Source organism: Narcine bancroftii, chromosome 1 (assembly GCF_036971445.1).
Source record: "Narcine bancroftii isolate sNarBan1 chromosome 1, sNarBan1.hap1, whole genome shotgun sequence".
Lineage (NCBI taxonomy): Eukaryota > Metazoa > Chordata > Chondrichthyes > Torpediniformes > Narcinidae > Narcine > Narcine bancroftii.
Genome location: NC_091469.1, coordinates 397,641,617 through 397,663,120, shown reverse-complemented (window position 1 = coordinate 397,663,120; position 21,504 = coordinate 397,641,617). Strand labels below are relative to the sequence as shown.

Here is a 21,504-nt window from a genome sequence, read left to right as displayed (position 1 = left end):
TCTCTGAATTTGTCTTCTCCCAGCATATTCTGAAGAAGTTCACTGGATCTCTTCCCTTAATTCCTTCTTTCAGTCCAATAAAGTGACATTATTTTGTCTACTAAAATTCTCCACGTGGTGATCTTGTCTAGCAGACCTTGTCTGTCCAACTCCCATTGCTTTGCATCTTTCTCCAAAGTTTTTAACTTTTCTTGTATTTTTGCCGTCTATTTCAGCTTGGGCCTTCCATTAAATCTTCAATTATTTCTTTAATTTCAGTGTTCTTTTCAGTCATATCTCTCATTATATTTTCAATGTCAAGAAACCAGTTGCTCAAGTTTTCCATTTTCTCCATGATAATATTTAGTTCTTGTCCCAACTCACCAGCTCTTCAAGGATTCGCCAGTCCTGAGGTCACTGTTGTGCTGCTCTCCTTCGGGCTTTCGCTTGATGTTCTTGGCTGAATAGAAACTTCTTCATTTTTTGTTCTTGGCTGCCTTGGATTCATAGTATTTATTTTGTCTACTTTTTAGTGAACATTCTTAATTTTAAAATTTTGACCATCTTTTTTATACTTTTCACCAAGAGTTCGATCAAAACACATCTGTTTAAATCCTTCTCATGGCCACGTCCCCAGAAAAAGCCAATCTACATTTTCTCTGTCTATCCCCCTCATAATTTTGAATACCTCCATCAAATCTCACCTCATTTTTTGATGCCTCTGGGAATAAAGTCCTAACCTGTTTAACCTTTCTCTGTAACTCAGTTCCTGAAGTCTAGGCAAGATCCTAGTAAATCTTCTCTACTCTCTTTCTATTTTATTGATATATTATCTGTAGTTAGGTGACCAAACCTGCACACAATACTCCAAATTTGGCCTCACCAATGTCTTATACAACTTTACCATAACATCCTAGCTCCTGTACTCATTACTTTAATTTATGAAGGCCAATATGCCAAAAGCTCATTTTGCATCCCTATCTACCTGTGACACCACTTTCAGGGAATTATGTGTTTGTATTCCCAGGTCCCTCTGTTCTACTGCATACCTCATTGCCCTACCATTCACTGTGTACGTCCTTTCTTTGTTTGTTAACAAATTCCATTTGTTATTTTTCAGTCCATTTTTCCAGTTGGCCCAGATTCCTCCAAAAGCTTTGAAAACCTTCTTTTCTGTCCTCAATGCGTCCAATCTTAGTGTCAGCTGCAAACTTACTGATCCAATTTACCACATTATCATCCAGATCATTGACATATACAACAAACAACAATGGCCCTAACATGGATCCCTGAGGCACACCACTAGAACCAGGCCTCCAGTCTGAGAAACGATCATCCATCACTACTCTCTGGTTTCTCCCATCTAGCCATTGTTGAATAGAGTTCACTACTTCACCATGAATACCTAGCATTTGAACCTTCCTAACTAACCTCCCATGTGGGAACCTTGTCAAAGAACTTACTAAGGTCCATGTAGACAATATCCAGCCTTTCCTTCATCAACTTTCCTGGTAACCTCCTTGAAAAACTTTATCAGGTTGGTTAAACATGACCTACCACGCACAAATCTAAGGACTTTTAAAATATTTCTGCCAGAGCCCCTGCAATTTCTACATTAGCCTCCCTCGTGGTCTGAGGGAATATCTTGTCAGTCCCTGGGGATTTATCCATCCTTATTTGCTTTAAGATAGCAAATGCTTCCTCCTCTTTAATCGGTATAGGCTCCATTGCTTGTTTTCCTTACTTCCCATGACTCAGAGCATGTTTCCTGAGTGAATACTAATTAAAAAATGACTTTTAAGATCTCTCACATCTCTTTTGGCTCCATTCAATGCTGACCACTCTGATCTTCAAGAGGACAAATTTTGTCCCTTACTATCCTTTTGCTCTTAATATACCTGTAGAAACCCTGAGGATTTTCCTTTACATTATCTGCAAAAGCAACCTCATGTCATTTTCTTGGCTTCCTGTTTCTTTCTTGAGGTTTTTCTTGTATGTTTTACATTCCTCATGTGCCTCATTTGTTTCATGTTGCCTATTCCTGCTATACACCTCTCTGTTCTTCTGAACCAGATCCCCCATATCCCTCGAAAACGAAGGTTCCCTATCCCTGCTAACCTTGCTTTTAATCCTGACAGGAACATACAAATTCTGTACACTCAAAATGTCACCTTTCCACCTAACTTGCACATCCTTGCCTGAAAACAATTTATGCCAATCCATGCATTCTAGATATTTTCTTATTTCCTTGAAATTATTCCAGGCCAACAAAAGGTGTTAATTGGATATGATAAGAGGGGAGCTGAGAATTGCTCTCTCAGCAATATTTGCAAGTCATGATGGCTTGTGAGTTGGGGTAAAACCTGCAGGTGGCAGTGTCTCATGCACTTACTTCACCCTTGACTGTGCTTGGAGAGTTTAGGTTTAAAAGATGGTGTCTGGAGTTATCCTGACAAGCAATTGGTGTGAAAACCTTTTTTTATATGGTGCCTACTTCAGCTATAGAGCACTATAGGTAGTGGAGGTAATGAATGGTTCAGATAGTAGACTGGTCATGCTGAGTGCTTTATGGTAGAATCATAAAGATCTATAATCCTGGATCGTGTTGACCTTCTTAAGCATCCTTGAGTTCTTCTTGAGTGCTGTTGGAACTATATTCAACCAAGGAAAATGAGTGTAATGGAGAAAATCTGTGGACACTCAGCAGATGAAGAAGCACCTGAGGAAAGAAAAACAGAGTTTCAGGTAGGAGAAGTTTCATCATAACTGAGAAAGAGGGAAAATGTTTGTTTTAGTTTGCATAGAATGTGAGGGAGGGATTAACTGGGAAAAGGGAATATCTGACATGTTAAAAACAGGTTGATGTGAGCATAAATCGTAGAGGTCATCAAGTTGATGGGTTAAACCTGGCAGTTGAATGAGGTATAGAATGAGGGCAATTGGAGAATGGCAATATCAACAAAGGAGTTTTAAAAGGTCAGAAATCTGGGCTGCAGGACATGCAACAGGTAAGCCAATGCTAGTCAAGAATGATAAGTCTAGTCATTATTGTCACTTAATGGCTTACAGTAAACGTGGCCAATTCTGTTTCAGAGGAAAGCAGGTTACCTGCAGTTTTAAAGTTCAGTATTGAACGAGAAGGCTGGAACGTGCTGAGATGAAAGAGAAATTGTTCCTCACATGTACATCTGATTTGATATAACAGTGCATGAGGACACAGGCAGACAGGTCAGAATGGGAGTACGATAGTGAATTGAACTGGTAGCGAATATGGAGTTATGCGATGGTCTGCAAACTGAAGACAGGTGGTGCCCAAAGCTGTCACCCAATCAGCATTTGGTGTGTCATTATTTGTCCCAAACCACATCCCTGAAAACAATGAACCTGTCACACTGCTGTTTGGATGTGTGAAAATTAGCTACAGAATTTGACTCTGTAAGGAGATTGGAGTATTTCAATGCAATTCTTTAGTTGTGGAGAATATGGTCCCAAGTATGCAGAAGTGGTATTTTTTTGTATGTGTTATGATCCAAATTACAGCAATACTAGGATTCATTAATTAGTGTAATTGAATCTGCAGGTTCAAAACAGAGATTGGATGATACTGGCAGATTGTAGATAAAGAATAGCATTGTGATGTATTTACTCTTCTTCACTGTAGCAGCTGTGGCAAGTTAAGATTTTTTCTGTGAGATATCCTTTCAGGTTCATTCATGCTCATCATTCCTTTAACATGAAAGTGTTGACACGTAAATGTGTGAAGTGTAGACAAATGGAAAGAAAATGCAGTCAAGTATTAACAATTTTAGATTCTCTGTTTAAATGCTGCTTTTTTCTCCTGATGGCATCAATTAATTTAATTGTAAACTTTAAAAATCATTTCACCAATTTTTTTAATGATGTACATTTTATTATATCCTCATTTTCAAATGAAGAGTATATCTTAACTATGTTTTCCAAAGTAATCCGAGTGACTTGGATGTTCAGTTTGACTTGTTGCTTTTCACAGTATTAACACTCAACCACTATAAATGATAAATTTCACAGAACTGTTTATAATTCAGGTTTAACCAAAGAGTAGATTGTGAGTTTGATATGTCTCTTCAGTCAATCTCTTTTCTGCATTTGTGGGGCTATACAGTGCATGTTGAACTATAATACCCATAGATGGAGCTCTTTTTGAATGAATTTCATTAAATTTTGAAGACATAAACATTGAGGTCAGAGATCTGTTTATCAGCAGTCTTATTTTCCATTAAATTTGAAAAATACAGCTTATTTGGTGTTTGGTTGAGCAATTCCATAGAACCATAGAACCTTACAGCATGGAAAACAGCCCTTTGACCTTTCTAGTCTGAGCCGAAATATTGTTTTATTTCGTCCCACTGACCTGCACATATTCCATAGCCATCCATTACCCTCCCATCCCATCCATGTACCTGTCCACATATTTCTTAAATCAATTGAGCCTATATCCACATCTTCATCTGACGTCTTGTTCCATACTTCCACCACTCTCTATGTGAAGAAATTCCCCCGAAAGTTACATCTAAATTTAGTCCCTTTCATCCTTAACCCATGCCCTCTAGTTTGTTTCTCACCCAACCTCAATGGAAAATGCCTGCTTGCATTTACTCAATTCAGCATCAAATGGCCTGAATACGCCTGAGATTGCTTGATCTTGGAAGCTAAGCAGGCTCAGGATTTGGAGGGGAGACCGACCCCCCAGGAACACAAGGTGTAGATTTCTTTGAGGAACAATGGACAAAGTGGCAACTCTCTGTCTGCCTTATGGTAGACAAAAGTTAAAGAATTTCATGTATGTTAATTCTAAATGTAGTATTATGTGACAATAATGGAAGCTTTCCATTTATCTATAAGCATCATAATTCTATATACTCAGTCCCTATAACTCAGTTCCTCAAATTCTGGCAACATCCTAGACAATCTTCTCTACATTTTTTCAATTTTATTAATATCATTTCTGTAGCTGCACACATTACTCCAAATTTGGCCTTACCAATGTCATGTTCAAATTTACCACAATATCTCAACTCCTATTCTCAGTATTTTGATTTATGAAAGTCAATGTGACAGAAGTTCTCTTTTTGATGTTTGTGGTAGGTAAATTAATGGAGAAAATTCTTAGAGATAGTACTTATAAACATCTGGATAGACAGGGTCTGATCAGGAGCACTCAACATGGATTTGTGGGAGGAAGGTCATGTTTGACCAATCTGATTGAATTTTTTGAAGAGGTGACTAGGAATGTGGATGAGGGTAGCGCAGTGGATGTTGTTTATATGGACTTCAGTAAGGCCTTCGATAAGGTACCACATGGAAGGTTAGTTAGGAAGGTGCAGTCTTTAGGTATAAATTTTAAGATAGTCAAATGGATTGAACATTGGCTGAAAGGGAGAGGCCAGAGAGTGGTAGTGGATAATTGTCTGTCAGGTTGGAGGCCGGTGACCAGTGGTGTGCCTCAAGGATCTGTATTGGGCCCATTGTTGTTTGTTATATACATTAATGATCTAGATGATGGGGTGGTGAATTGGATTAGTAAATATGCAGACGATACTAAGATAGGTGGAAGAGTGGATAATGAAGAAGGTTTTCAAGGATTGCAGAGGGATTTGGGCTGCTTAGAAAAGTGGGCTGAAAAATGGCAGATGGAATTTAATGCTGATAAGTGTGAGGTGCTTCATTTTGGTAAGAAGAATCAGAATAGGACATACGTGGTAAATGGGAGAGCATTGAGGAATACAGAAGAGCAGAAAGATTTAGGAGTAACGGTACATCGTTGCCTGAAGGTAGAAACTCATGTGAATAGGGTGGTGAAGAAGGCTTTTAGTATGCTGGCCTTTATCAATCATTGCATGGAATATATAGGAGTTGGGAGGTGATGTTGAGATTGTATAAGACGTTGGTGCGGCCTAATTTGGAGTTCTGTGTGCAGTTCTGGTTGCCTAATTATAGGAAGGATATAAACAGAGTGGAGAGAGTGCAGAGAAGGTTTACCAGAATGTTACCTGGGTTTAAGCATCTAGAGTATAGGGAGAGATTGGACAGATTAGGTCTTTATTCTTTGGAGCGTAGAAGGTTGAGAGGGGATTTGATAGAAGTATTTAAGATTATGAAAGGGATAGACAGAGTGGATGTGGATAGACTATTCCCGTTAAGAGGAGGAAAGATTAAAACAAGAGGACATGAGTTAAGAATTAAGGGGCAGAGGTTTAGAGGTAACATGAGGGGGAACTTCTTTACTCAGAGAGTGGTAGCCGTGTGGAATGAGCTTCCTGGAGAAATAGTGGCGGCGGAGTCAATTGTATTATTTAAGAAAAGGTTGGACAGGTATATGGATGAGAAGAAGATGGAGGGTTATGGGCATTGTGCAGGGAGGTGGGACTAGAAAGGGGTGTTTGGTTCGGTGCGGACTAGAAGGGCCTGATGGCCTGTTTCCGTGCTGTAATTGTTATGTTATATGTTATGTTATGTTATCTATCTGTGATGCCACTTTCATGGAATCATGTATCTGTGTTCTCAGATCTCTCTATTCTACTCCACTTCTTAAGTGCCCTTCTATTTTCTGTGCAAGTCCTACCTTGGTTTGTCCTTCCAAAATGCAATATCTCACACTTGTCTGCATTAAATTCTATCTGACATTTTTTCAGCCCATTTTTCGAGCTGGTCCACATCATTCTGAAAGTTTTGAAAGCCTTCCTCGCTGTCCACCACATCTTCATTCTTTGAGTCATCTGCAAACTTACTACTCCGATTGAACATATCATGGAAATGATTGATATAGATGACAAAAAACAATGCACCAAGCACCAATCCTGGAGGTACACCACCAGTTACAGGCCCCCTGAAAGAGAGGCCATCATCTACTACTACTCTCTGCTTTGTCCCATAAAGCAAATGCTGAAATTAGTCCACTACCTCACCATGTTGATGCAGTTCCTGTGCAAATGCTTTTCTGCCTGGTTTGGAAGCTGTACCACCTCAGACCATAAGACCAGGCAGAGGATAGTGAAGTTAGCAGAAAAGATCATTCCGGGCTCACTTCTATCATGAAGGACATCTACAACACTTGATGCAGGTGAAAGGCAATAGACAATGTGAAGGACTCCACACACCCCTCATGTAAACTGTTTTCCCTTCTGCCATCTGATAGGAGGTAACATAGTACTCAGGCCAGATTGGGCAGTAGTTTTGACCCTAAGCCATCAGACTCCTGATGGTACCTCCTGAATTTCCAGAACAGATGTGGATTGTGTACCATGGACCTTTACTGTATTCATCTTAGTATTTTAATATTTTAATATGTTTAACTTTTATTTTAACTTATATTTATGTAAATATGCTCCATTATCCTGGAGAAATGCTATCTTGTCTTTACCATGTTAGTACCGCTGCAACCGTGTCTGCCTGTCCCGCATCGGACTTGTCAGCCACAAACGAGCCTGCAGCTGACGTGGACATTACCCCTCCATAAATCTTTGTCCGCGAAGCCAAGCCAAAGAAAAAAAGAAAGAAAGAAAAGGTATGAATGATAAATAAAGGTGACTTGAATTGACTTGACCATGAATACCGAATGACTGAACCTTCCTGACCAACCTCCCATGTTAAAGATCTTATCAATATCCATGTAGACAACATCCACAGCATTTCCTTCATCAACTTTCCTGGTAAGCTCCTTGAAAAACTCTACATGATTTGTTAACTACATCCTGTAATGATAGTGATCATGTTTGGATTGCTACTAGCAATGTCTTTAGCATCATCGTTCCTGTTTGATTATATTTGGCTGCCAGTAGGGAGCTCACACAGACAGAGAGACTGCTGTATGAGAGATCTCCAATGGAGGTAGGCATGTCTCATGGTGGCTGCTTACAACAACTTTAAAGTAAAGAATCTTTTCCATCATCCATGTGTTGTCTAAGAATTCACACATGGTGTCAGAAGTGGGATGAAGGAAATTAAAAGGAAATACTTTGAAAAGAAAAATCTAAAATTAGCAAATGATCAATGTTTTATCTTGAATTCGTATGTGTGAGTTCTTAGACAACACATGGATAAAGGAAAAGGTTCTTTACTTGAAAGTTGATGTAAACAGCACCATGAGGCATACCATGAGTCTGCAAGCCTCCATTACAGACCTTGCATGCTGCCTCTTTCTCTGTGTCAGCCCCCTGCTGGCAGCCAAGTCTAATCAAACAGGAACTATAATCAAGGCATTGCTAGTGGCCATGCAAACATGATCACTATCATTACATCCTAACATGTTTTCTTTGTATAACTCTGCAATTTTAACTTTAACATGAGGAACTTACATTTACAATTTTTAAACTTATTTTATGTGTTCACATTTACATACATTAAAACTTGAAGAGTGAATAAGATAGCACTACTTCATTCTATAACAGGAGTCTTTAAATTTGTTCTATACGCTTTTTAGGAGATTCACATGTCTTGACGATCTCCTAATTGTTTGTCCTTGAATCTGAATTGTTGCCTCAGATGATGTCTTCTCAACTGTGTATTCAGGTTGTTCAATAGTATCCATCTTTCCTTCTACTGTGGCTGGTACCATTTGAAGGTCTCGATGATTTCTTCACAGAACAGCACCTGCATCTGTCTGTATGAGAGATCTGCATTGGAGGTAGGCATGTCTCATGGTGGCTGCTTACAACAACTTTAAAGTAAAGAATCTTTTCCTTCATCCATGTGTTGTCTAAGAACTCACACATGGTGTCAGAAGTGGGATGAAGGAAATTAAAAGGAAATACTTTAAAAAGAAAAATCTAAAATTTGTCCCTACTATCTTGGCTGGACTTCACTAAGGACAGTTCTCTTCTGAGTCCATAAAGTTTGTTTTGTCTTTTAGCCTTACTTGCTCACCAGTGTGGCGTTCCAGTAATTTTTTTGTTCCTCTGTCAAAATAATACTTCTGCTTTTCTTTCTGTTGTTCTTTGAACTTCCTCATTTTCTCCCCCTCTTTTGTTTTTAGGAAGTTCTCCTTAGCCTACGTCCCATAAGGAGTTGTGCTGATGACATACCACACTGGAGTGGCAGTGTGCGGTATACTAGCGTGCTCTGGCAGAAGTGCGTTCCACTGTCTTTTGCCTGGTACATCAGTCTTTTCACTATCCATATTGATTTTTTCACTAGACCATTGGACTATGGAAAATGAGGATGACATGGTGTGTACAAAGTCCTACTCTTTGGCAAACTGTCAGAACTTTAATGCAGTCCATTGTCTGTGAAGACCTTGCTTGCCACGCCATGTCTGGAGAAAATGTAAGTTCCTGGTGTTAAAGTTAAAATTGCAGAGTTATACTAAGAAAACATGTTAGTTAAAAGTAAGCTACTTTTGTTTCAAGAAAGGGAGATGTAATGATAGTGATCATGTTTGCATTGCTACTAGCAATGTCTTAAGGATCATAGTTCTTGTTTAATTATACTTAGCTACCAGTAGGGGACTCACACAGATGGAGAGACTGCTGTATGAGAGATCTGTAATGGAGGCTTGCAAGCCTCATGGTAGCTGCTTACAACAACTTTAAAGAACCTTTTCCTTTGTCCATGTGTTGTCTAAGAACTCACACATACGAATAAAAGATTAAACATATCCTACCATACACAAAGCCCTGTTGACTATTCGTAATCCTGACTATCAAAATATTTGTATATCCAATATTAGAACATTGTCTAATAACTTGCCTATTTCTGATGTCAGACTCACAGTCTGATCATTTTCTAGGTTATTTTTAGAGCCTTTTATGAACTAAGGAGCAAAATGAGCTACCTTCCAAACCTCCATCAAATCACTTGTGACTCAAGACATTTTAAATACATCTGCCAATGCCCCTACAATTTCTGCATTATCCTCACTCAAGGTTCAAGGAATTACCTTCTCAGGTCCTGGGGATTTATCCACCTTTAGTTGCTTTAAGACAGCAAGTACCTCCTCCTCTTTAATCTTTATAGGTTCATAACCTGACTGATTTTTTTTGCCTTCCTTCCACAGACTGCCAGTTTTCTGAGAAAACAGACAAGCAGCAAAAAAATTAAAATCTCCCCCATTTCTTCTGGCTCTATACATAGCTGATTGCGATGATCTTAAAGAGGACCAAATTTGTCTCTACTAACCTTTTGCTCTTATCATACCTGTGGAAGCTCTTTGGATTTTCCTTCATCCTGATTCCCCAGTTGTTTTTTTTTTTCATTTTTTATATTCCTCAAATAACTAATTTCTCCTTGTTGCCTATACCTGCTCTACTCCTCTCTCTTCTTCTTAACCAATATCCTTTGAAAAACAATGTTCTTTATGCCTTTAATCATTACAGAAATATATAAATTTTGTACTCTCAAAATTTGACCTATGAAGGTCTTCCACTTACTAAGCATATCCTTGCCAGAAAACGGCACTACCCAATCCTCAAAATTGGCCTTTTTCCAATTTAGAACCTCAACCAGAGGACCAGACCTATCTTTATCCATAATTATCTTGAAACTAATGGTATTATGATCACTGGACCTAAAGTGTTCCTCTACACCTACTTCTGTCACCTGTTGTGTCTCATTCACTTACAGGAGATCCGGTTTTGCACTCTCTCTAGTTGGTACCTCAATATATTGATTTTGAAAACTATTCTGAACACCTTTGACAAATTATGTAATTCAGTCCTTTTGCAGTATGGGAACTCCAGTCAATATGTGAAAAGTTAAAATCATCTACTATCACAACTTTGTTTCTTGCAACTTTCTGCTATCTCTCTGCAGATTTGCTCCTTCAATTCTAGTTGATTATTAGGCAGTCTATAACATAACGCCATGAATGTGGTCATATCTTTCCCATTCCTCAGCTCCACCCATCTCGCCTCAGTAAAAAGCCCTGTAGTCTGTCCTGTCTGAGCACAGCTGTGATATTTTCCTGACCAGCAATGCCACTCTTCCCCCTTTCATCAATACCTCTCTATTGCATCTAAAACAATGGAACCCTGGAACATTGAGCTGCTATTTCTGCCCCTCCTGCAACTAAGTTTTACTAATGGCCACGGTCATAATTTTACATGCCAATCTATGCTCTAAGCTCATTTATCTTTCCTAAAATACATCTTGCAATGAAATGTAAGCATTCTATTGAAATACTGATCTAAATACTGGATGCTTTGTATGACAACTCCATTTATTCTAGAGTTCTTATGACATATAGAATTATGAAGATATTAGATATTGGTAAACTGGATGAAAGCCATCAAAAGAATGCAGCAATATTTATTTAAACAAGAAACCCTGCAGATGCTGGGGTCAAGTGAAATACACTAACATACTGGAGAAACTCAGCAGAGCTCCGAGAAATGCCCAGGCCCAAGATGTTGGCTATGAAGGGCCTAGGCCTGAGACGTTGGCTATGAAGGGCCCTGCCCGATACATTGGTTATAAAGTGTCAAGGCCTGAGTCATTAGTTATGAAGGGCACTGACATAAATGTTGGATGCTGTGTGTTTCTGCTGATTTTCTCCAGCAAGTTTGTGTATTGCAGCAGTATTTATGCATGCTCAGAGAAGCTTTATCAATCAGGCAGCATCAACCGAAGTTATGCTTTCAGAGACCTTCTCTAGAAGTCCTGAATGAGGAATTGAGATCTGCCAGGAATGTCCAGTGAAGCTTCTGGACAATAAAGGTTCATACCATATACAGCTCTGACTTTAACAGTAGGATAAATTATAACTCAGATTACATCCATTTGATTATTCCCAGTTTGCTTTACATGCTGCTTTAAAGCAAACCACCAATGTCTTTTTTTTTAACCAGAGTTTTACAATTTATACTATTTTATAGTACTTTCTGTAGATGGGTGAGAAAGGCATTCATGGAGCTATTGATTGCATCCATGTTGCTAATATGCAGTAAACATTGCTGCCTGTACATAAATCTTTGACATGCTGGCAACTACCAAGATCCATTTATAATTCAGCAGGCAAATGTCTTGGGTCTACTTCTGTAGCAGGGAAAAGATTCAGATAATTGTTGGATGATAAGGGAAACACATGGCTCCTGTTGTTCATCATTAGGGTACCTGTGTTGGGGAATAGTGCTGCAATGAAAGTCTAGCATCATGACAGATTGAAATTTAGGATCTACATCAAATTAAAGACAAGATCTCTAAGAGATATGGACTATCACTGTGCAATATTTATATTGTAATTAATAAAAGGACTGGAATAAAATTAGACTAATAGCCTCATAATACATTTTCTGTGTAAAATGGTTGGTTTCAGTGAAATTCAGAGAAAAATGACAAAGATTGAATTGGGATCAGACAAGAAAATGAAGTACACAAAAAATCCTGTCCTTTGGTTGATAAATTGTACTTGAACTAAAGTACTAGCCAATCTTCTGCTTGATCTTGTTTACACTTGTTTATCACCTGGATGATAATGTGGTAAATTTCAGAAGATTAGGGGTGTAGTGAACAGTGAGGAAGGCTTTCGAAGTTTGCAACAGGATCTGGAGCAGCTGAAAAGATGGGCTGCGAAATGGCTGAAAGAGTTTAATATGGGCAAATGTGAGGTGTTGCACTTTGAGAGGACAAACCAGGGTAGGACTTGCATCATAAATGGTAAGGAACTGTGGAGTGCGGAAGAACAGAACAATCTGGAAATACAGATAACATAATTCCTTGAAAGTTCTGTCACAGGTAGATACACTTTGGCCTTCATAAATCAAAGTATTGTCTTCAAGAATTGGGATGTTATGTGGAAGTTTTTGAGTCATTGGTGAGGCCAGATTTGGAGTACTGTGTGAAGTTTTGGTCACTTGCCTCCAGGAAACATGCATGGGGCTGAAAGAGTGCAAAGAAAATTTGTAAGGATGTTACTGAGACTTGAGGAGCTGAGTTATTAGGAAAGGTTGAATATGTGAGGACTTTATTCCCTGCAACGTCAGAAAATGAGGGGATATTTGAGAAAGGTACAGAATACAAAGTTATGAGGGGTATACATAGGGTAAATGCAAGCAGGCTTTATTTTCAACTAAAGTTGGGTGAAAAAGGAATGAAAGAACATGGATTAAGGGTGAAAAGTGAAATATTTAGGGGGAACCTTTTCACTCAGAGGCAGAGAGTGTGGAATGAGCTGCCAGAGGAAGTGGTGGATGTAGGTTCAATTAGAACATTGAAGAAATGTGGATAGGTACTTGGATGGGAGGGGTATGGAAGACTAAGGGACTAGATGAAAAATGGACTTGAATGGCAAAAGGGCCTGTTTCTCTGCTGTAGTGTTCTAAGATTCTGTTTTTACACCTGTTAAGGGACTCTCTTCTACAAGTGAAACATAAGACAATCCCTTAACAAGTCCTGTGGTCAACCTGCCATTGATATGTCTTCCAGATACACAAGGTTCTGATGTGTCAATCTGTTGATGAAAAAAGGTATCAGAATAATTTGAAAAGGACAATCAGGATCTCCAATTTACTGCAGCTCTCCATTCAGGTGAATTGAGTATGGGAGAATTTAGGAAAAAAGAAAATAATACCAAAACTAGATGCCAAAAACTCCATTGACATGTACACATATTAGAGTTACATTATTGTCATTTCCACACTGAAAGAAAACAAATGAAACAATATTTCTCCAAAACAGTGTCCATAAACACAAGACATGGGCCAACAAACAAGACCAAACAAGACTAACCAAGACAGCCCATCCACGCCACTCAGCCAACCATGGAACCTGCTGCAAAAGTACACACTGCCATCATGAGCAAGCAAAACAGAAAGGATGAACACCAGACAAAGCATATAACCAAGTACAAACCTCTTTAATCCCTCACGAAGCTGCTGTAGATATACGCAGCCATCTTGAGCACACTTGCAGCAAGGGCACACCGAACAGACACAAAAACAACCAGAAAATTCACAAAGGGACAACAATCAACATAGAACCCACCCTCGCTACTGCACAGTGACTACAATACAATAATCGGTAGGATCAGATAACAGGCTTGACACCACAACAGTTAGCAGGGAAGATCTTAAACAACCACTACTTCCAATACAGACACATATTCAGTCAATTGACCCCAGAGTTCCACAGAGTTCAGCGACTTTGTGCCATTGGCCAGAAGGGGAACCCCCCCCCCACTGTGGGCACTAACATCACTGCCAACTCCAACCAACACTGCTCTCTGAAGTGCCTGGTAGTCCCATTATCCGCATGGCCGACCTTGGCATCGTACACCTCCTTTGGTCTCGGCGACATTCTCCAGTCCTCACAGGCACTGCTCTCCGTGAGAGCCAGCATGGAAGTTCCGACGCCTGTCCCTCCAAGCTCCAAAACTGGTCGTTCTGCCACCACTTCCTGAACTCTGCCAGCTGCACCTTGCACCACATCCATTTCCTTGGCCACTGATGCTACTCGACACCGAGGACTGGAGGGCCCACTTCTGCAGCAGTTCAATAGCTGTGCCATAAAGGTATCCTGGTGCTGTTGTTGAATTCTAGATGTTCCTCAACATTCCAATTATCAAATCTTCTTGTTTGTCAATTGTGCATGGCTCTCAACATATAACGTGCACTTGTCTGGAGGAGCCACTGTGAGATGCTTGCACTGCCGCCATCTTGGACCAGTATAGCACAAGTTCTTTATGGCCAATACAAACATAGAAATTCAACATAAATATTTTAAATCTAGGTGACTGGTTAGTCATGAATTGCCCACAATAAATTATCATTGTAATTTGGAGTTGTAGAAAATCTACTTAGAATCATTCCAAAAATGTTTTGTAATTTGGAAAGGGACAGGAGCATATATTGATATATTGAAATGAAATTGCATTTGGTGAAACACTTTTAGCCTGATGGGGTAACAGATCAAGTAGTTGATGAATATTTTGAATAGAATGAGTTAAGTAACTTCTTCGATTTGCAACTTTTTGATCTTAAAGCACTTGCACATTTTTAGAGTGAAACATAAAGTCTGCAGATGCAGTGATTAAAGTAAGAACACAATGCTGGAGAAACTCAGCAGGTCAAACTGCATACATTATACACTTCATCAAGGTCAAAGCAAAATGTAGACGGGCGCCTGGATAAAATGGTGGGGGGAGGAGGGGCAGGGGAGAAGCACAGGCTCACAAGCAAAAATGATAGATGGATAGGGAGGGAGGACACAAGAGAAAATGGGGGAGGGGAGTATAACAGTGAATGGAGAAAGAAGGGGTGGAGGGTTGAAGCAAAGGAGACAGAGGGATAAGGAAAGGGAGAACAAGGAGTGGTCTAGCAGAAACTAGAGAAGTCTATGTTAATACCACCCACCCAGATGGAATATTAGGTGTGGCTCCTCCAATTTACTGATGGCCCTGATTTGGCAGTGCATGAGGCCATGGACTCTCTTCTGCTTTTTTTTCTCTCTGACTGAGGGGGGGGGGGCTGGGCAATTTCTGCATATGGTGAATTTTTATCTGCGTAACAGCAGACAAAAGTCAATTCCAAGTAATATTACACTTGTTTTATTATATGACAATGAAGGAATCTTGAATCTTTATTCTTGAACTTCAACTTGAGAAATGTGATCTTTCTGAACAGCTCTTCTGCTGCTTCCGTCTTTGAGTCTACTTTAACAAGAAATCTCCACCCCCCTCCACCTCCCCTCCCCCCCCTCCCCCAACAACTGATGTTCACTTTTCCTGTCTCAAGCTTTCCTCCTCCTGGATTGCCCATTTTGGCCCTCTGCCCACTCCGGGTCTCTTTATTTCAATCTACTGAAAAGACATTAGATTCAAGATTCAATTTATTGTCATGTATTAAAACCGGCGGCACATTAGACAAAATTGCCTTTTGTCTTCTGCAAGGCAAACACATTCAGCATAAGAGAAAGAGAAACAAAAGAGTGTCCCTCAGAGTCATCAAGTGTCCATGGATTTGCCTCCAGCACTCTTGCAGCCCCCGTAGCCACAGAGTCCAGTCCATACCATCAGCAGCCCGAGCTCCAGATCCGAATCTCTGACATGATTAGGAAACCTACAGAGCCCTCGTCACATTCTCGCATCCCAGTTCCGATACCCGGTACCCCTAGAGCTAGTCTCAATCCAGTCTCCAGCAGGCTGCCATGTGGTGTGATCCCTTGACTAGAGTCTTCAGCAGCCCACAGCTTGCATGGATCCCTCCCCGAGACACAAACAGCTCACCACCTGTGTGTTCCTCAGCTGCAGATCCTCTCAATGGTCCGCCACCATGGCCAGCGTCCCATGGTCCTCTGCTTCTCCCTGTTTTCTGGTGTCCTGCACCAGTCCTCTGCTTCCTGAAAGTTTGTAACTCCTCGTGGCTGCTGCTGATTTTAGGTGTCGCCATCTTGTGCGTTGACCCTGCGGTCACAGGATTTTAAATAAAATCTCCATTGGCTCCTTTAACAGGCCATTTAAAGTCTGTACGGAGCTGATGACGGTTGGACTGGGGAGATGGACCCAGCAACTCTAGCAGTGCCACCTTTTAGCCATTTTAATGTGATCTCTTCCTCACCTTTTCCAACCTCACCTCCTCAGAATGCTCTGCTCTCCGTGCTCTCTTCAGTGATCCCAACCTCACCATCAAACCTGCAAACAAGGTAGCACTATTGTAGTCTGGCACACTGATCTTTACCTTGCTGAAGCCAAATGGCAGCTCTTGGACACCTCTGCTTTCTTCAAAGTTCAAAAATTCAAAGTTCAGATTTATTGTCAGAGTACCTGCATGACATCACATACAACCCTGAGATTCTTTTCTCTGCAGGTGAAGCAGAATTACCACTGATTGGTAGTGCAAAAAAATGTACTCAAGAAGATATGTACATATGTAAACAATTAAAGAAATGCAATGCAGAGAGAAAAAAAATCAATAAAGTGAAAAGGAATCCTTAAATGAGTCTATGATTGAGTTTGTTGTTGAAGAGTCTGATGGTAAACAGATAGCAGCTGTTCCAGAACCTGGTGGGGCGAGTCTTGTGGCACCTAAACCTCTTTCTTGATGGTAGGAGTGCAGAGTAATGTGGATCCTACATGATTGTGCTGCTCTCAGATGGCAACGTTCTCTGTAGATGTTCTTAATGGTGGGGAGGGTTTTGCCTTTGATGCCCTAGGCTGTGTCCACTACCTTTTGCAGGGCTTTCTGCTCAGGGATATTGGTGTCTCCATCACCAGACCATGATGCAGCTGGTCAGCACACTTTCCACAATACATCTGTATGGTTTCTGATGTCATACGAAACCTCTGCAAACTGACTCTTACCTCTTAAACAGAACTCTACCAAGAAGCATCAGGCTGATCTCTTCCATACTATCAATGACCTCACCATCTCTAGAGATCTCCCTTCTACAGCCTCTCTCTTTATTGTTTGCCAACTCCATAATGCCTGTTTCTACTCTAACTGCCCCGTTGACCCGTTGTTCGACTCCACCGAACTTGCATCTTCATATCTTGACTCCATTTTGTCCCCCTTGCTCAGTCTCTTCCGTCTTCTGTCCTTGATGTCTTGCATGCTCTCAACCATTTTAACAACTGTCTATTCACTGCCCCTGACTGCCTGATTTTCACCATGGATATTCAATCCCTGAACACTTTCATAAGGAAGGCCTCAACGTTCTCCAATTCTTCTTGGATAATAGACCTAACTAGTTCCCTCTGTCTGGCAGAACTGATACTCACCCTCAGCAGCTTCAAGTTCTCCCACTTTCTTCACATCAAAAGACTAGCTATGGGTATTCGCATTGGTCCTAGCTATGCCTATATTTTTGTTGGTTATGTGAAACAATCCATATTGCTATGGCAACAACTAAATTCCTCAATCTATTTTAGCAACTTTGACACCAACTTATACCCCTCCCTCAAGTTCACTTGGTTCATCTCTGTTACTTCTCTCTCCATTCCCAATCTTCATCTCATGAAACAGACATTGTACTGACATCTTTCACAAACCTACTGACTCCCACAGTTACTTAGACCTGATCTCTTGTGAGGATCCAATTCCTTTCTCTCAGTTCCTTAATCTCTGCCCTGTTTGTTCCCAAGGTGATGCCTTCCATTGCATGAGATCTAAGATGTCCTTCTTCAGTAAACATAGTTTCCCCTCCATTATTATCCACGTAGCCCTTTGTTGACCTTCGACACCGTGAGCAGGAAAGGGCTTTGGCAAATACTAGAGCGCGTCGGATGTCCCCCAAAGTTCCTCAACATGATTATCCAACTGCACGAAAACCAACAAGGTCGGGTCAGATACAGCAATGAGCTCTCTGAACCCTTCTCCATTAACAATGGCGTGAAGCAACGCTGTGTTCTCGCACCAACCCTCTTTTCAATCTTCTTCAGCGTGATGCTGAACCAAGCCATGAAAGACCTCAACAGTGAAGACGCTGTTTACATCCGGTACCGCACGGATGGCAGTCTCTTCAATCTGAGGCGCCTGCAAGCTCACACCAAGACACAAGAGAAACATATCCGTGAACTACTCTTTGCAGACGATGCCGCTTTAGTTGCCCATTCAGAGCCAGCTCTTCAGCGCTTGACGTCCTGCTTTGCGGAAACTGCCAAAATGTTTGGCCTGGAAGTCAGCCTGAAGAAAACTGAGGTCCTCCATCAGCCAGCTCCCCACCATGACTACCAGCCCCCCCACATCTCCATCGGGCACACAAAACTCAAAACGGTCAACCAGTTTACCTATCTCGGCTGCACCATTTCATCAGATGCAAGGATCGACAATGAGATAGACAACAGACTCGCCAAGGCAAATAGCGCCTTTGGAAGACTACACAAAAGAGTCTGGAAAAACAACCAACTGAAAAAACTCACAAAGATAAGCGTATACAGAGCCGTTGTCATACTCACACTCCTGTTCGGCTCCGAATCATGGGTCCTCTACCGGCACCACCTACGGCTCCTAGAACGCTTCCACCAGCGTTGTCTCCGCTCCATCCTCAACATCCATTGGAGCGCTTTCATCCCTAACGTCGAAGTACTCGAGATGGCAGAGGTCGACAGCATCGAGTCCACGCTGCTGAAGATCCAGCTGCGCTGGGTGGATCACGTCTCCAGAATGGAGGACCATCGCCTTCCCAAGATCGTGTTATATGGAGAGCTCTCCACTGGCCACCGTGACAGAGGTGCACCAAAGAAAAGGTACAAGGACTGCCTAAAGAAATCTCTTGGTGCGTGGCACATTGACCACCGCCAGTGGGCTGATATCGCCTCAAACCGTGCATCTTGGCGCCTCACAGTTTGGCGGGCAGCAACCTCCTTTGAAGAAGACCGCAGAGCCCACCTCACTGACAAAAGACAAAGGAGGAAAAACCCAACACCCAACCCCAACCAACCAATTTTCCCCTGCAGCCGCTGCAACCGTGTCTGCCTGTCCCGCATTGGACTTGTCAGCCACAAACGAGCCTGCAGCTGATGTGGACTTTTATCCCCTCCATAAATCTTCGTCCGCGAAGCCAAGCCAAAGAAAGATTATCCACATAGCCCTCAATCTATCCTCCGCCCGACATAACAGGGATAGGTTTCCCCTCGTCCTCCTCTACCACCCCACCAACCTCTGCATCCATTAGTCTCTGAAATTTCTGCCACCTCCAAACAATACCATCATGAGACACATTTTACCCTCTCTGCTTTCTGTAGAGATTACTCCCTCTGCAACTCTCTTGTCCACTCAGAGCTTTGTTGTAATCACTCCCCTGGCAAGTATCCTTGTTACTCTAGCAAATGCTACACTTGCACTTACACCTCCTCCCTCATCACAATTCAGGGCCCCAATCAATCTTTCGAGGTGAGGCATCCGGTGCTTCTGGTGTAGACTCCTCTATTTTGGGGAGATCAGGCACAGATTGGGGGTATCACTTAATTGAGCATCTTTGCTTCGCTCATCGAAACCCCCAGGATCTCCTAGTGGTCAGCCACTTCAATTTCCACTACCCATTCCCATACTGGCATCCATGGCCTACTGTATTGCCCAGTCAAGGCTTTTCATAAATTAGAAGAACAGAATATTCTGTTTCAGCAATCTCCAACCGGACAGCATCAATATCGAATTCTCCAATTTCTATGAAATTGCTCCACCCTTATTTTCCAAACCATCTGACCACTCCCCAGCTTTCCCTAGCTCTCTGACTCCATTCCTTTTTCCTGCTTGTCCTCTCTACCTGACTGTCACTGACTCTTGCTCCCCACTCCTCTCTTCTTTCATCCTATCAGAGTGTATCTTCCTCTTTGACAATTCATCTTCCAGATTCTTATCTTTATTTAATTTCTTTCCCTCTGACTCTTATTCATCTATCACTTACCGATCTGTGTTCCTTCCTCTCACTTTTTATTCTTCCCATTTTTTGCTATTCCCAATGAAGGGCTTAGGCCTGAAATGTCGACTATCTTTTGCCTTCTAAGGATGTTGCCTGAGTTCCTGCAGCATTTTGTGTGTTTCTACAGATGTGCCATTGAAAGCATCCTGTCTAGAGAAAGGACACATTCCGTCACATGAATAGAAGGTAAATATATTGTATTAAATGGATGATAAATATAATAAGAATAATAAAACCTGTTTGATCAGCATTAATGACTGTTGGTAGAATTTTTTTCTAATCTATATGCCAAAATTTTAGATAAAATCTTTGTATCAACATTAAGTTATGAAATTGGTCTATACGAAGCAGATTTGTAGCTTCTTCCCCTTTTTGCAAAATAAGAGAAATAATAGCCTCATAAAAAGATGAGGGAAGCATCCCTTCCTTACAGAGCTTAAATAAGGCACAAGGCATTTAGAAAAAAATATTTATAAAATTCTGCAGGGAATCTATTTGGACCTGCAGATTTACCAGATTGCATAGAAGAGATAGCTATGGAGATTTCATCCTGAGAAATAGGCTGAAAAAGTATTTGATAGAGTTGAATGGAAATATGTATTTGTTGTATTAAAGAAATTTAATTTTGGTCCAGATTTTTTTTAACTGGATCAAAATATTATATTTTCATACCATGGCTTCAATCTGTTCTAATTTACAATACTCGAAAATGTTTATTATTTAGGGAAACATGAAAAGGATATCCATTAAGTCCTTTATTGTTTGATGTAATACTAGGACCATTAGTGGTAGCCCTTCGAGAATCTGTAGAATTTAAAGGATTAACTAGTAATGGAATTGAACATAAAGTATCTCTTTATACGGATGATTTATTGCTTTTTATTACAAATCTGGAGGTTTCTAAACCAAATATATTAACTATGTTTGCTCAGTTTGGAAAATGTTCAGGATATAAAATAAATTTACATAAGAGTGAACTTTTACCTTTAAAAGGATTTCTTTCAATGTATTCTAAATTTCCATTTAAAATAGTTCATGATCAATTTCAATATTTAGGAATAAGAATCTTAAAGAACATTTTATAGCATTACTTAATTGGATTAAAATGTTATTATTGGGATGGTCACCACTTTCAATTACAATGATTGGATGTATTAATTCAATTAAAATTAACATTTTACCTATTTTTTTAATTTTTTC

At 40.6% G+C, this 21,504-nt stretch overlaps 1 long non-coding RNA gene across 1 annotated transcript in view; it reads left to right on the top strand.

Annotated features, from left to right (window-relative positions):
• The window catches only part of LOC138751456 (uncharacterized), an 81,596-nt gene that overhangs the window by 32,196 nt on the left and 27,896 nt on the right, over positions 1-21,504 (top strand). Inside the window, exon 2 of the long non-coding RNA XR_011349948.1 lies at positions 20,432-20,490. This is a non-coding gene — a long non-coding RNA (uncharacterized lncRNA). The remainder of the gene's footprint in view (positions 1-20,431; positions 20,491-21,504) is intronic.